This window comes from Oryctolagus cuniculus, chromosome 3, assembly GCF_964237555.1.
Source record: "Oryctolagus cuniculus chromosome 3, mOryCun1.1, whole genome shotgun sequence".
NCBI lineage: Eukaryota > Metazoa > Chordata > Mammalia > Lagomorpha > Leporidae > Oryctolagus > Oryctolagus cuniculus.
In genome coordinates, this window is record NC_091434.1 from 66,263,208 (window position 1) to 66,276,773 (window position 13,566).

At 40.6% G+C, this 13,566-nt stretch overlaps 1 protein-coding gene across 10 annotated transcripts in view; it reads left to right on the forward strand.

The window, feature by feature from the left end:
• CHN1 (chimerin 1) overlaps nucleotides 1-13,566 on the forward strand; it is a 259,736-nt gene that overhangs the window by 132,588 nt on the left and 113,582 nt on the right. The window lies entirely within an intron of this gene.

Genomic DNA, 13,566 nt, shown 5'->3' on the forward strand with positions numbered 1-13,566 from the left:
TATACTCTAGATTAAGTGGACTGCTTTTGGTGAATCTCTAGAGGCCTGTGGTGGGTGTGGCCAGAGAGTTCCATTCAGTTCTTCAGGGTCAAGGGTGTGCCAAAGGTGACACACCCAGGTTTGGCGTGGTAAATCTCTCCCTCTTTTTTTTTTTTTTTTTCCAGAAGTGAGGTACTTCCGCTCAGCTGAGCTCTCCTCCTTGATGGCAGTCAGTGCCTGAGCGCTAGCCCCAGTGGGTATAGTTTTCATCTGCTCTGTCCCAGTGACCACACAAAGGATCTGTGCAGTCCTCAGTGTAAGCTCAGATTCCCCTGCAGTGTCTACCGCCTGGTAGCCAAGGCTACCGAGTTTGTGGCATCTCACACCGAGACTGCTCAAGTCTCAGCCACGTCATGAGTTCTCCCACACACCCACGTTGGTTTGTTTGTTTGTTTGTTTGTTTTTCCCACAGTCCCAGTCCATAAGCTCCACACATTCACTAGGCCTTAGTCTCCTGGTATTACTCCCAACCAGAATCAAGTTTTTCTGTTTGGCTGAAGGCAGGCACAGCCTTGAGCTGGCGCAGATGTTACGTATGTCCAAAATGACACCTGCTCTATTGACTCTAATGCCTTTGTAAGGTGTGTGGAGCAAGAGAATCATGTCCGTACCATCCCTTTTGTATTTTTCTCTTCTCTGGTTAGGCTGGTGTACTTTCCTCCATGGGGCTTCAAGCCTTGTTTCTTCTAGGCTCTTCCTGCTGCTTTGCTGCCAGTGTCTCGGGCTACTGCCATTTCACCTCACCTCTATTTCCAGTGCTGGTGTGGAGGAAAAGATTCTCAGCAGCTGGGCTTCCGAGCCATGGCGCCTGTGTCCTCCATGTAGATTCATTGTGTCCCTCTAATTCCGGAAGGGTTCCCTCTGCAGTTTTTTTCCCCTAACTCTTCCCTGAGACTTCACTATCTCCACTTTTATTAAACTATCCTTTCCTGGACTATCAGTGAGCTCCCTCCCTATTCTGCCATCTTGGAGCCACCACTTTTTTTTTTTTTTTTTTTTTTTTTTTTTTTTTTTTTTTTTTTTTTAGAGGAAAGGTATTGATTTTTCTGTGTTGATTTTGTATCCTGCCACTTTCCCAAACTCACATTTTGTGAGTTCCAATAGTATCTCAGTGGAGTCTTTTGGATTCCGTATATATTTATAGGACCATGTCATTTGCAAATAGAAATAGTTTGATTTCTTTATTTCCAATTTGTATCCCTTTGATTTCTTTTTCTTGCCTAATGGCTCTGGCTAAAACTTCAAGGACTGTATTAAATAGCAATGGTGAGAGTGGGCATCCTTGTCTGGCTCTTAGGGGAAATGCTTCTAGCTTTTCCCATTCAATAGGATGTTGATCCTGGGTTTGTCATAAATTTCCTTGATTGTGTTGAGGAATGTTCCTTGTATCTCCAATTTGCTTAAGGTTTTCATCATGAAAGGGTGTTGTATTTTATTAAATGCTTTCTCTGCATGTATTGAGGTAATCATATGGTGTTTGTTCAGCAGTTTGTTAATGTGATGTATCACATTGATTCATTGCAAGTGTTTGAACCATCCCTGCATACCAGGGATAAGTCCCACTTGATCTGGGTGAATGATCTTTGTGATGTGTTTTTGAATTCAGTTAGCTAATATTTTATGGAGCATTTTTGTGTCTATGTTCATCAGAGATATTGGTCTATAGTTTTCTTTTTCTGTTGTATCTTTTTCTGGTTTAGGAATTAAGCTGATGCAGGCTTCATAGAAGAAGTTTGGGTGGATTCTCTTCCTTTCAATTGCTTTGAATAGCTTGAGAAGAACTAGAATTAGTTATTCTTTAAAAATCTGGTAGAATTTAGTAGTGAAGCCATCCGGTCCTGGGCTTTTCTTTGTTGGGAAGATGTTTATTACTGATTCAGTTTCCATCTTGGTTATTGGTCTGTTTAGATCTTCTGTGTCTTCATGACTCAATTTTGGTAGATTGTATCTATCTAGGAATCTACCCATTTCTTCTAGGATTCCCAATTTGTGGGCATATCTCTTTATAATAATTTCAGATGATTCTCTTTATTTCTGTGGTATCTGTTGTTACATTTCTGCTTTTATCTCTGATTATATTGATTTGGGTCTTATCTCTCTCTCTCTCTCTCTTTTTTTTTTTTTTTTTTAGTTTGGCCAGTGGTGTATCAATTTTCTTCCTTTTTTATTCTGACAGGCAGAGTTAGAGAGAGAGAGAGAGAGAGAGAGAGAGAGAGAAAGGTCTTCCTTCCGTTGGTTCATCCCCCAAATGGCTGCTATGGTTGGTGTGCTGTGGCCGGTGCGCCGTGCTGATCCGAAGCCAGGAGCCAGATACTTCCTCCTGGTCTCCCATGCAGGTGCAGGGCCCAAACACTTGGGCCATCCTCCACTGCATTTCCGGTCTACAGCAGAGAGCTGGACTGGAAGAGGAGCTACCAGGACAGAATCCAACGCCCGGGCCAGGACTAGAACCCTGGGGTGCCAGCGCCACAACCAGAGGATTAGCCTAGTGAGCCACGGCGCTGGGCTTTTTTTTTTTTTTTTTTTTTTTTTTTTTAAGATTTATTTTATTTATTTGAAAGACAGTTACAGAGAGAGGTAGAGACGGAGAGGTCTTCCATCCTCGGGTTTACTCCCCAGATAGCTGCAATGTTTGGAGCTGTGCCAATCCGAAGCCAGGAGCCAGGAGCTTCTTTCAGGTCTCCCACGCAGGTGCAGGGGCCCAAGGACTTGGGCCATCTTCCACTGCTTTCCCAGGCCATAGCAGGGATCTGGATCACTAGAAGAACAGCCGGGACTAGAACCAGCACTCATATGGGATGCCGGTGCGTCAGGCCATGGTGTTAACCTACTGTGCCACAGCGCCGACCCCTCAATTTTATTTTTTCCAAAAAAACAGCTCTTAATTTCACTGATCTTTTATAATTTATTTCAATTTTGTTTATTTCTTTCTTTCTACTAGTTTGTCTTTTGTTGTTGTTTTTTTTTTAATATTTAAGTTATTTATTTGAAAGGTAGAGTTACAGAGAGAGAGAGAGGGAGAGACACAGAGAGAGATCTTCCCTCTACTGGTTCACTCCTCAAATGGACACCAGCTTCTGGGGCTCGGCAGGTGAAACCACGAAGCAGAAGTTTCATTTGGATCTCCCCATGTAGGTGCAGGGGCCCAGGCACTTGAGCCATCCTCTGCTGCTTGCCCAGGTGCATTAGCAGAGAGCTGGATTGGAAGTAGAGCAGCTGGGGCTTGAACTGTTGCCCACATGGGATGCTGGCATTGCAGGCAGCAGCTTTTCTTGCTATGCCACAGTTCTAGTCCCAGGATTTATTTTTTAATATTTACGTGTTCAGCCTGCAAATTAAGGATAATTATGTTGTCTTACATGAAGAGATGTGTTTGGATTTACTGTGGGAAGTGTGATTATTTATTTATCTCAGTTGATTGTCCTTTCCATTCTCTTATTCTATATCTCAGTTTCTCTAAATCACTTTTACTTACTATTTTTTAAAGAAACAACTTATTTATTTGAGTATAAAGAGGCAGAGTTCATATCCACTGGTTCACTCCCCATATGCCCACAGAAGCCAAGGCTGGATCATAGGCCAAAACCAAGAGTTAGAAAATCCTATCTAGATCTCCCACGTGGGTGGCAGGAACTCAAGTACTTGCACCATCATCTGCTGCCTTCTCCGATGCACTGGTTAACAGCAAGCTGGATCAGAAGCATGGAGTAAACAGAGCAAGAACCCAGCAGCCTGATATGGTATGTGGGCATCCCAAGCAACGGCTGAAGCCACTGTGCCATGGTACCCACTTCTCATAAAGCTTCAGCTCTTAATATTTTTTTTAATAAATTTCTACAGCACCAGCAGCAATGTAGGCTGTGAAGGATTTTTTTTTAAGATTTATTTATTTGAAAGGCAGAGTTACAGAAAGGCAGAAGCAGAGAGAGAGGTCAGTCTTCATCCACCGGTTCACTCCCTAGATGGCCACAATGGCTGGAGCTGCATTGATCTGAAGCCAGGAGCCAGGAGATTTTACCAGGTCTCCCAAGTGGGTGCTAGGGACCACAAACCTGGGCCTTCTTCTACTGCTTTTCCAGGCCATAGCAGAGAGCTGGATCAGAAGTAGAGCAGCCTGGATTCGAACTGGTGACCATATGGGATGCTGGCACTGCAGGCGGCAGCTTTACCGGCTACGCCACAGTGCCAGCCTCCCCTCTTAATAATTGTAAGTATAATCACAGCAGTGTGAGCTCTCTGCATGCACATCATTGTTCAGCAGATCTCTAGAACATTCTCATCTTGTCTCACTAAAGCTTTGAGTATATTCATTCACTATTTTTCCTTCACTTGTAGCCCCTAGCAACCACCATTCTACCTTGTATTGCTATAATTTTGACTACTCTAGATGTCTCATGTGAGTGGAGTCATGTAGTATTTGTCTTGTTGTGACTGGCTTATTTCACTTAACATAATGTATTCAAGGGTCATCTGTGCTGTAGCACATGACAGGGTTTCCTTCTTTTTAGAAACTGAATAATATTCTATTGTTCGTGTACTTGTATACCACATTTTCTCCTTTTTTTTTTTTTTTACCCACTCATCCACTAGTGGACATTTAGGTTGCTTTCACTTCTTGGCTATTGTGAAAAATGCTGCAGTGAGCATGATTTTGTGTAAGTATCTCTTCAAGATACTCTTTTGGATGTATAAACAGATGGCAGATTGCTGGGTAACGTAGTGATTCTGCTTTTAATTTTTTAAGTAACCTCCATATTATTTTCCATAATGGCTACAGATGCTGCTTAAAAATCTCACGAACAATGCCCAAAAATTCCATTTTCTGTATTTTTAGTTGTGGCCACCCTAACACGTGTCAAGTTATCTAATTGTGGTTTTCATTTGCATTTCTCTGATTATTAATTTTGCTTAGCATCTTTTTTTTTTACCTGTCTTGACCATTTACATATTTTTGGAGAAATATCTATTCTTTCTGTATTTTTAAAAATCAAGTTGTTTCGTTTTTTGTTATTGAGTTGTAGGAGTTCTTGTGTGTATTCTAAATATTAACCCCTTATCCAGTATATGGTTTGCAAATATTTTCTTCCATGATTTGTTTCCTTTACTGCACAGATGTTTTTAAGTTTCATGTAGTGACATTTATCTATTTTTTGCATTTGTTTCTTGTGTTTGTGGTGTCATATCCAGGAAACTCTTGCCCATTCCAATGTCAGGAAGCTTTTTCCATTTTCTTCTAGGAGATTTAGAGTTTTGCATCTTATATTTAAGTTTTTAGTCCATTTTGAGTTGGTTTTGTGTGTGCTGTAAGATGGCTTTCAGCTCTGTGTTTAGTTCCATATATCATTGTATTTTTTGTTTATTTGAAAAGGCAGAACAAGATAGAGAGGGGTGAGGGGATGTTCTACCCACTGGCTTATTCCCTAAATGGCTACAATATGTTGGGCTGGGCCAGGCTGAAGCGGGACCCAAGATCGCCGTCCAGTCTCCTATGTGGGTAGCAGGGGGCCAAGTACTTGGGCCATTATCTACTGCTTTCCCAGGTGCATTAGCAGGGAGCTAGATTGGAAGCAGTACAGCTGAGACAGGAACTGGCTCTCTCCCACATGGGGTACTGGAGTGGCAAGCAGCAGAGTAACCCACTGTACAATGTCTGCCTTGAAGTAATCTCCAAATTCAGTGCCACCATTTATATAAGTATTACAGCTGGAAGTCTGCAGCCTTGTAACCTAGGCAAGATTATTCTGTGATGGTTTGGATTTGGCTTTGGCTTTGTCAAAACTTATCTGATAGCCAGCAAGCAACCTTCAAAATCCAACAGTCAGTCATAGATGGTTGGTTCAGAAAAGTCATTACCAACATTACTCCCAACACTGAAGCAATCCTGCTTATAGGAGATCTTCAGTTTCCTACTCTTCTTCCTTGTGTTCAATGCAAATATAGTATCAAGAGTCAATTTCAACCCTTCTGCCAACTTACTCTCCAAAGAGATTCTGTCCCAGGAATATTATCCATATTCCATTTATGGGTGAATGTAAGTCCATAGTTACAGTATCTAAGTTGCCTGGTACTTTCCCTGTATCACTGTAAACATTACCAGAAATAAAAATTCCACTCTACTACAAGATTTGGTTCTCAGATCTATTTTTTAAAAAAGATTTATTTTATTTATTTGAAATTCAGGGTTACAGAGAGAGAGGGAAAGACAGAGATCTTCCATCTACTGGTTCACCTGCCAAATAGCCACAATAGCCAGTGCTGGGCCAGGCTGAAGCCAGGAACCAGGAGTTTTGTCTGGGATTCTCATGTGTGTGCACTTAAGTGCACCCAAGCACTTAAGCCATCTTCCACTGCATTCCCAGGTGTGTTAGTAGGGAGCTGGATTGGAGCAGCTTGGTCTTGACCAGTATCCAGGTGGGAAGCCAGCATTGCATGCAGCAGCTTAGCCCGTTATGCCACAATACTGGCCCCTCTCAGATCTATTTTGACCATTCCAAACCCATATCATTTGTTGAAAACATATTTGGCACCTCTTCCTAGGTCCTAGTAAGCCATTGTGTTAGACATATCTCCAACCCAAGATCTGTCTCTGCTCTACCAGAGCAACTATGAAGGTCTTCTTCTAGGATAAACATTTTAGCAGTGTTAAGTCTTCTAATCTGTACATTGCTTGGGATAATATGGATATTTTAAGTTTTCTAATATGTGAAAATTAAATGTCTTCCCATTTATTTGTGTCAGCTTCAATTTCTTTCAAAACTGTTTTGTGATTTTTCAGTGTTTTGCCTCAAGTTTATTCCTAAGTATTTTTTTAATATTATTGGAGATGGAATTCTTATTTACCTCTTCAAATTGTTCATTGTTAGTGTGGAGAAATGCAGCATGTTTTTTGAGTGTTTATTTTGTACCCTGCAGCTTTACTGAATTCATTTATTGTTTATAGTAGTTTTTTGGTGGGGTCTTCAGGGTTTTCTACATACATTTAAGATCATGTCATCTGTCAATAAAGTTAATTTAGTTAGTGTCTTTCTTTCCAGTTTAAATGCTTTTTATGTCTTTTGTCTAATTGCTGTGTCCAGGACTTCTAGTGTTATGTTGAACAGAGGCACTAAGAGTAGCCATCCTTTCCTTGTCCCTGGTCTTACAGGAACAGCTTTCAGTTTTTCACCATTGTATATGATGTTAGCTATGGACTTTTCATCCATGACATTTATTATGTTAACCTAATTTTCATTTTCTTCTGTTAGGTTGTTGAATGTTTTCATAATGAAAGGGCATTCAGTCTGCCAAATACTTTTCTACGCTGATTGAGATGCGATTTTTGTGATTGTTCTTATTCTATCAATGTAATATATGTAATGATTTTTGTATGTATCTGGCTTAGGATTTTTGTACCAGTATTTGTCAGAAATATTGGTCTGTAGTTTTCCTTTCTTGTAGTATCATTGTCTTGGTTTGGTATCAGAGTAATGCTAGCTGCCTTCATCTGTGTACTGCTATAACAAAATACCACAAATTTGTTAATTTGTAAAGAATAGAAATTTATTTCTCACAATTCCTGTGGCTGGCAGGTCCAACACCTAGGCACTAACAGATATGGTATCTAGTGCTTCCAAGAAGGCATCTCAAACACTGTTGTCTTTACATGGGAGAAGGGCAGGGGGACAAAAAAGCCCAAACCCCGTGTGAAGCCTTCTTTGTAAATGCCTTAATCCCATTCACAAGGTGGGAGCCCTCAGCATTCCCTGAAGGATCCACCTCTCAGTACTGTTGCCTTGGAGAACAAATTTTACTACAAAGTTTGGAGGAGGCACATTCACTCCTCTTCATGTTTTTGGAAGAGTTTAAGAAAGATTGACATTAATTCTTATCTAACTGTTTGATAGGATTCTCCAAAGAATCCATCTGGTCCTGCGTTTCTCTATATTGGAGATTGTTCATTCTCCTTACTAGTTATAGATCTGTTCAGATTTTCTGTTACTTCATCATTCAGTCTTGGTAGGTTGTATTTTAAGAGTTTACCCATTTATTCTAGGTTATCCAATTTGTTGGCATGTAATTGAACATAGTAATTTCTTAAAATCCTCTCTTTGTGTGGCATCAGTTATTATATCTCTTCTTTCAAAAACAGTACAACAGAGAGAGAGAGAGATTGTCCTTTTTTTTATAGAACACTTTAATAAATATAAATTTCAGTAGTACAACTTTTGGATTATAGTAGCTTTTCCCCCATAACCATCCACCCACCTGCAAACCATCCCATCTCCTACTCCCTCTCCCATCCCATTCTTTATCACGATTCATTTTCAATTATCTTTATACACAGAAGATTAACTTTATACTAAGTAGAGATTTCAACAGTTTGTACCCACACAGACACACAAAGTATAAAGTACTGTTTGAAGACTAGTTTTACTGTTAATCCTCATAGTACAACACACTAAGGACAGAGGTCCTACATGGGAGCAGGTGCACAGTGACTCCCGTTGTTGATTTAACAATTGACACTCTTATTTATGATGTCAGTAATCACCTGAGGCTCTTGTCATGAGCTGCCAAGGCTATGGAAGCCTCTTGAGTTCACAAACGCCAACATTATTTAGATAAGGCCATAATCAAAGTGGAAGTTCTCAGTTCTCCCTTCAGAGAAAGGTACCTCCTTCTTTGATGACTTATTCTTTCTGCTAGGATCTCACTTGTAGAGATCTTTCATTTAGGTCATTTTTTGCCTTAGAGTCTTGGCTTTCCATGCCTGAAATATTCTCATGGGCTTTTTAGCCAGATCTGAATGCCTTAAGGGCTGATTCTGAGGCCAGAGTGCTGTTTAGGGCATTTGTCATTCTATGAGTCTGCAGTGTATCCTGCTTCTCATGTTGGATAGTTCTCTGCTTTTTATTTCTATCAATTATTATTAGCAGACACTGGTCTTATTTATGTGATCCCTTTGACACTTCATCCTATCTTTATGATCAGTAATGAACTTAAACTGATAATTTTAACTAGTAAGATGGCATTGGTACCTGCCAACTTAATGGGATTTGTAGTCCGTTGGCAACTTTTTAGCTTTGCCTTTAGGGGAAAGTCTGAGGGAGTGTAAGCCAAACTATGCATCCCTTCTCTCTCTTATCCCCACTCTTATTTTTAATAGGGATCAATTTCCAGTTGGATTTAAACACCAAAGAATAATTCTGTGTTAAGTAAAGAGCTCAACCAATGATATTAAGTAGAAAAAATACTAAAAAGAATAAAATAGTAAGCTGTTCCTCGATAGTCAGGACAAGGGCTGAACAAGTCATTGTTTCTCATAGTGTCAGTTTAACTTCTACACATTTCCTTTTAGGTGCTCAGTTAGTTGTCAGAAATCAGGGAGAACATATATTTGTCCCTTTGGGCATGGCTTATTTCACCTAGCATGATGTTTTCCAGATTTCTCCATTTTGTTGCAAATGACTGGATTCGGTTTTTTTAATCTCTGTGTAGTATTCCATAGAGTATATATATATATATATATCCCATAATTTCTTTATCCATTCTTCTGTTGACAGGCATTTAGGTTGATTCCATGTCTTAGCTATTGTGAATTGAACTGCAGTAAACATGGAGGTGCAGATAGCTCTTTTGTTTACCAATTTCATTTCCCTTAGGTAAATTCCGAGGAGTGGAATGGCTGGGTCATGTGGTAGGTCTATACTCAAGATTTTTGAGGTAGAAGATTGTCTTCTGTCTGCTGGTTCATTTCTCATATGCCTACACAATAGCCACGGCTGTGCCAGGCTGAAGCCAGGAACCCAGAACTCCATCCAGGTCTGGGTGGGTGGCAGGAACCCAGGTATCTGAACCATCTTCTGATGCCTCCTAGATGTGCATTAGTAGGAAGCTGGAAGCAAAGTGGAGTGGGTCTTGATCCCAGGCACTCCAGTATGGAATTTCAGCATCCCAAACAGTGGCTTAACTCAACAGCACCATAATGCCAACTCCTCTTCTTTCATATCTGATTTTAGTTATTTGAATCTTGCCTCTTTTTTCTTATTTACTCTAGCTAAAGGCATGTCAATTTTGTTGTTAGATGTTGTTTTTTTTTTATTCCCAAAATCCCAACTATTTCATGGATTTTTTTCCTGTTTTTTTTTTTCGTTTTCTGTTTCAGTTCATGCTCTAATCTTTTTTTTTTTTTTTTTTTTTTTTTTTAAGATTTATCTTACTTATTTGTAAGGCACAATTACAGGTGGTGGGGTGGAGATAGAGATCTTCCATCCTCTGATTCACTCCCCAAGGAGCTGCAACATCTGGGGCTGGGAATGGCCAAAGACAAGAGCCCAGAGCTGCTTCCTGGTCTCCCACATGGGTGAAGGGGTCCAAACACTTGAGCCATCCTCCACTGCCCTCCCAGGTGCATTAGCAGGGAGCTGGATTGAAAGTGGAGCAGCCAGGTTTCAAATCAGCACCCATATGGCATGCTGACATTTCAGGAAGGAGCCTAACCCATTATGCCACAACTCTGGCCTCTCATGCACTATTTTGGGAGTTTTGTTCATTTTTCCTAGTTCCTTGAGATGTAAAGTTAGTTTTTGAATTGATTTTCATTTTTAACATAGGCATAAACTGCTGCAAAATTCTTAGTACTTGCTTCATTTAATAAGTGTGTTGTTTCCTTTTTTTTTTTTTTTTTTTGTTTTCCTTTTGTGATTTGCTCTTTAACCCATTCATTGTTCAATAGTGTATTAATTGGGGCCGGTGCTGTGGTGCAGCGGGTTAATGCCCTGGCCTGAAGCGCCAGCATCCCACATGGTTACCGGTTTGAAACCTGGCTGCTCCACTTCCGATCCAGCTCTCTGCTGTAGCCTGGGAAAGCAGTAGAAGATGGCCCAAGTCCTTGGGCCTCTGCACCTGCAAGGGAGACCTGGAAGAAGTTCCTGGCTCCTAGCTTTGGATCGGCACAGCTCTAGCCGTTGTGGACAGTTGGGGAGTGAACCATCAGATGGAAAGCCTGCCTCCCTCTCCGCCTCTCCGCCTCTCCGCCTCTCCGCCTCTCCGCCTCTCCGCCTCTCCGCCTCTCCTCTCTCTGTCTGTAACTCTGACTTTCAAATAAATAAATCTTTAAAAAAAAAAAGTTTAATTTTTAATTTCCACATACTTCTGAGTTTTTCTCCTGCTTTTGATGTCTTTCGATTTCAGACTTATTAAGACTTGTTTCGGGCCAGTGCAGCGATTCACTTGGCTGATCCTCCGCCTGCGGCACCGGCACCCCAGGTTCTAGTCCCGGTTGGGCGCCGGATTCTCTCCTGGTTGCTCCTCTTCCAGTCCAGCTCTCTGCTGTGGCCCGGGAAGGCAGTGGAGGATGGCCCAGGGGCTTGGGCCCTGTACCCGCATGGTAGACCAGGAGGAAGCACCTGGCTCATGGCTTCGGATCAGCGCAGCGCACCAGCCGTAGCGGCCATTTGAGGGGTGAACCAACGGAAAAGGAAAACCTTTCTCTCTGTCTGTCTGTCTCTCTCTCAGTCTAACTCTGCCTGTCAGGGGAAAAAAAAAAAAAAGACTTGTTTTGGGTGATTTGCCCTGGAGAATATTCTGTGTGTACAGGAGAAGGATGTGTAATCTATTGCTGTTGAATGGAATCTATCAGTCTATATGGTGTTGTTTCCTCTGTTGCTACTGATCTTGTATCTGACTGTTATGAAAGTAGGGTGTTGAAGTCTCCTCTTATTATCATTATCATATTACTATCTGTTTCTCCTTTCACTTATCATTTTGCTTCTGTATTTGTGTACTGTCATATTCCAATGTTCATATAGAATGTCATCATGGCAGGCAACAGCTTAATTCGCTGTGCTACAATGTTGACCAGTCTGTATGTGTTTTTACATCGGAGGTCAATCTTTTGTAGGCAGCTTATAGTTGCAGTTTGCTTTTTCATAGGTTCAGTCACTCTGTCTTTTTCCTCTGGAAAGTTTAATCCATTTACATTTAAACTAATTACCTGTAGGGAAGGACTTGCTGTTAATATACTGTTCATTGTTTTCCATCTGTCCTGTAGCTCTTTGTCCCTATTTTCTTCCCTTGTTGCTTTTTGTTTCACTGAAGTTTTTTTTCTTTCTGTATTCACATGCTTTGATTCCTGCCTTATTTTCCTTTACATATTTTTCTAGATTTTTTTCTTTCTAGTTAGCAGAGAGCTTATGTAAAAACATTATAGTTATTATAATTTATTTTAAGCTGATAATTTAACTTAAGTTTTATACAAAACTATTTTTTATATCTCTTCAGTTCTGCCTATGTTACTGGTGGCACAGAAATTATATTTTTACACATTGTGTATCCATTAAGACAGCTGTGTATCTCTAGTTATTTTTAAATTTTATCATAAAATTAAAAGTGCCCATAATTTCAGTATTTTAGAATTCTGTACCTGTATTTGTATATTTAAGTTTACCAGAGAATTTTATATTTCTGTATGTTTTCTTGTTGTTTCGCATCTCTGTTTCAGCTCTCAGGACTCCTTTTAATATTTCTTGTGAGGAAGATTAGTGTTGTTGAATTCCTTCATCATTTGTTTAGCTGGGAGAATCTTTATTTCTCCATTTTGAATGACAGTTTTGCTAGATATTGTACTCTTGGTTGTCAGTTTTTTCTGCTAACACTTTGTCATCCCATTCTCTTCTGACCTGTAGGATTTCTGCCATGAAATATGTAGATGATTTAGTTGGAGCTTTCTTGAGCTTATTTTCTTTCAATCTCTCTTTTTTTAAAGATTTATTTATTTATTTGAAAGAATTACACAGAGAGAAGGAGAAGCAGAGAGAGAGAGGTCTTCTGTCCGCTGGTTCACTGCCCAGTTGGTCATACCAGCCAGAGCTGTGCCTATCGGAAGCCGGAAGCCAGAAGCCAGGGGCTTCGTCCCGTTCTCCCAAGCAGGTGCAGGGTCCCTAGGACATGGGCCATCCTCCACTACTATCCCAGGCCATAGCAGAGAGCTGGATCGGAATGGAGCAACTAGGACTCAAGCCAGTGCCCACATGGGATGCCTGCATTGCATGCGGCTGCTTTAGCCACTACGCCATAATGCCAGGTCCTCAATTTTTTTTATTTGCTCTTATCTCTTCCTTAAATCTCCTCTATATAAATACGTAGTACCCAACATTTTTCTCACTGAATTCCCATTTCCAAAGACAGAAATCCCTTGTGTAGAGCTGTCTTCTGTATTTCTGCTTTCAAGATTCTCTAGACTTTGACTTTGGGCAGTTTGATTATAACATGTCTCAGTGTGGGCTTCTTTGACCGGATTGGAGTTATTTGAGCTTCTTGAATTTTGATGTCCATTTCCTTCTTCAGGCATGGGAAGCATTTAGCCATTATTTCATCAAATCGGCTCTCTGTCCCTTTTTTTATTGCTTCTCCTTCTGGAACTCCATCATGTATATATGGTATCCCTGATGGTGTCCCTTAGGTTCCTTAGGGTTTCTTCACTTTTCCTCATTCATTTTTCACTTTGCTCCTTTGATTTGACAGTTTCAAATGATCTGTCTGCAGGTT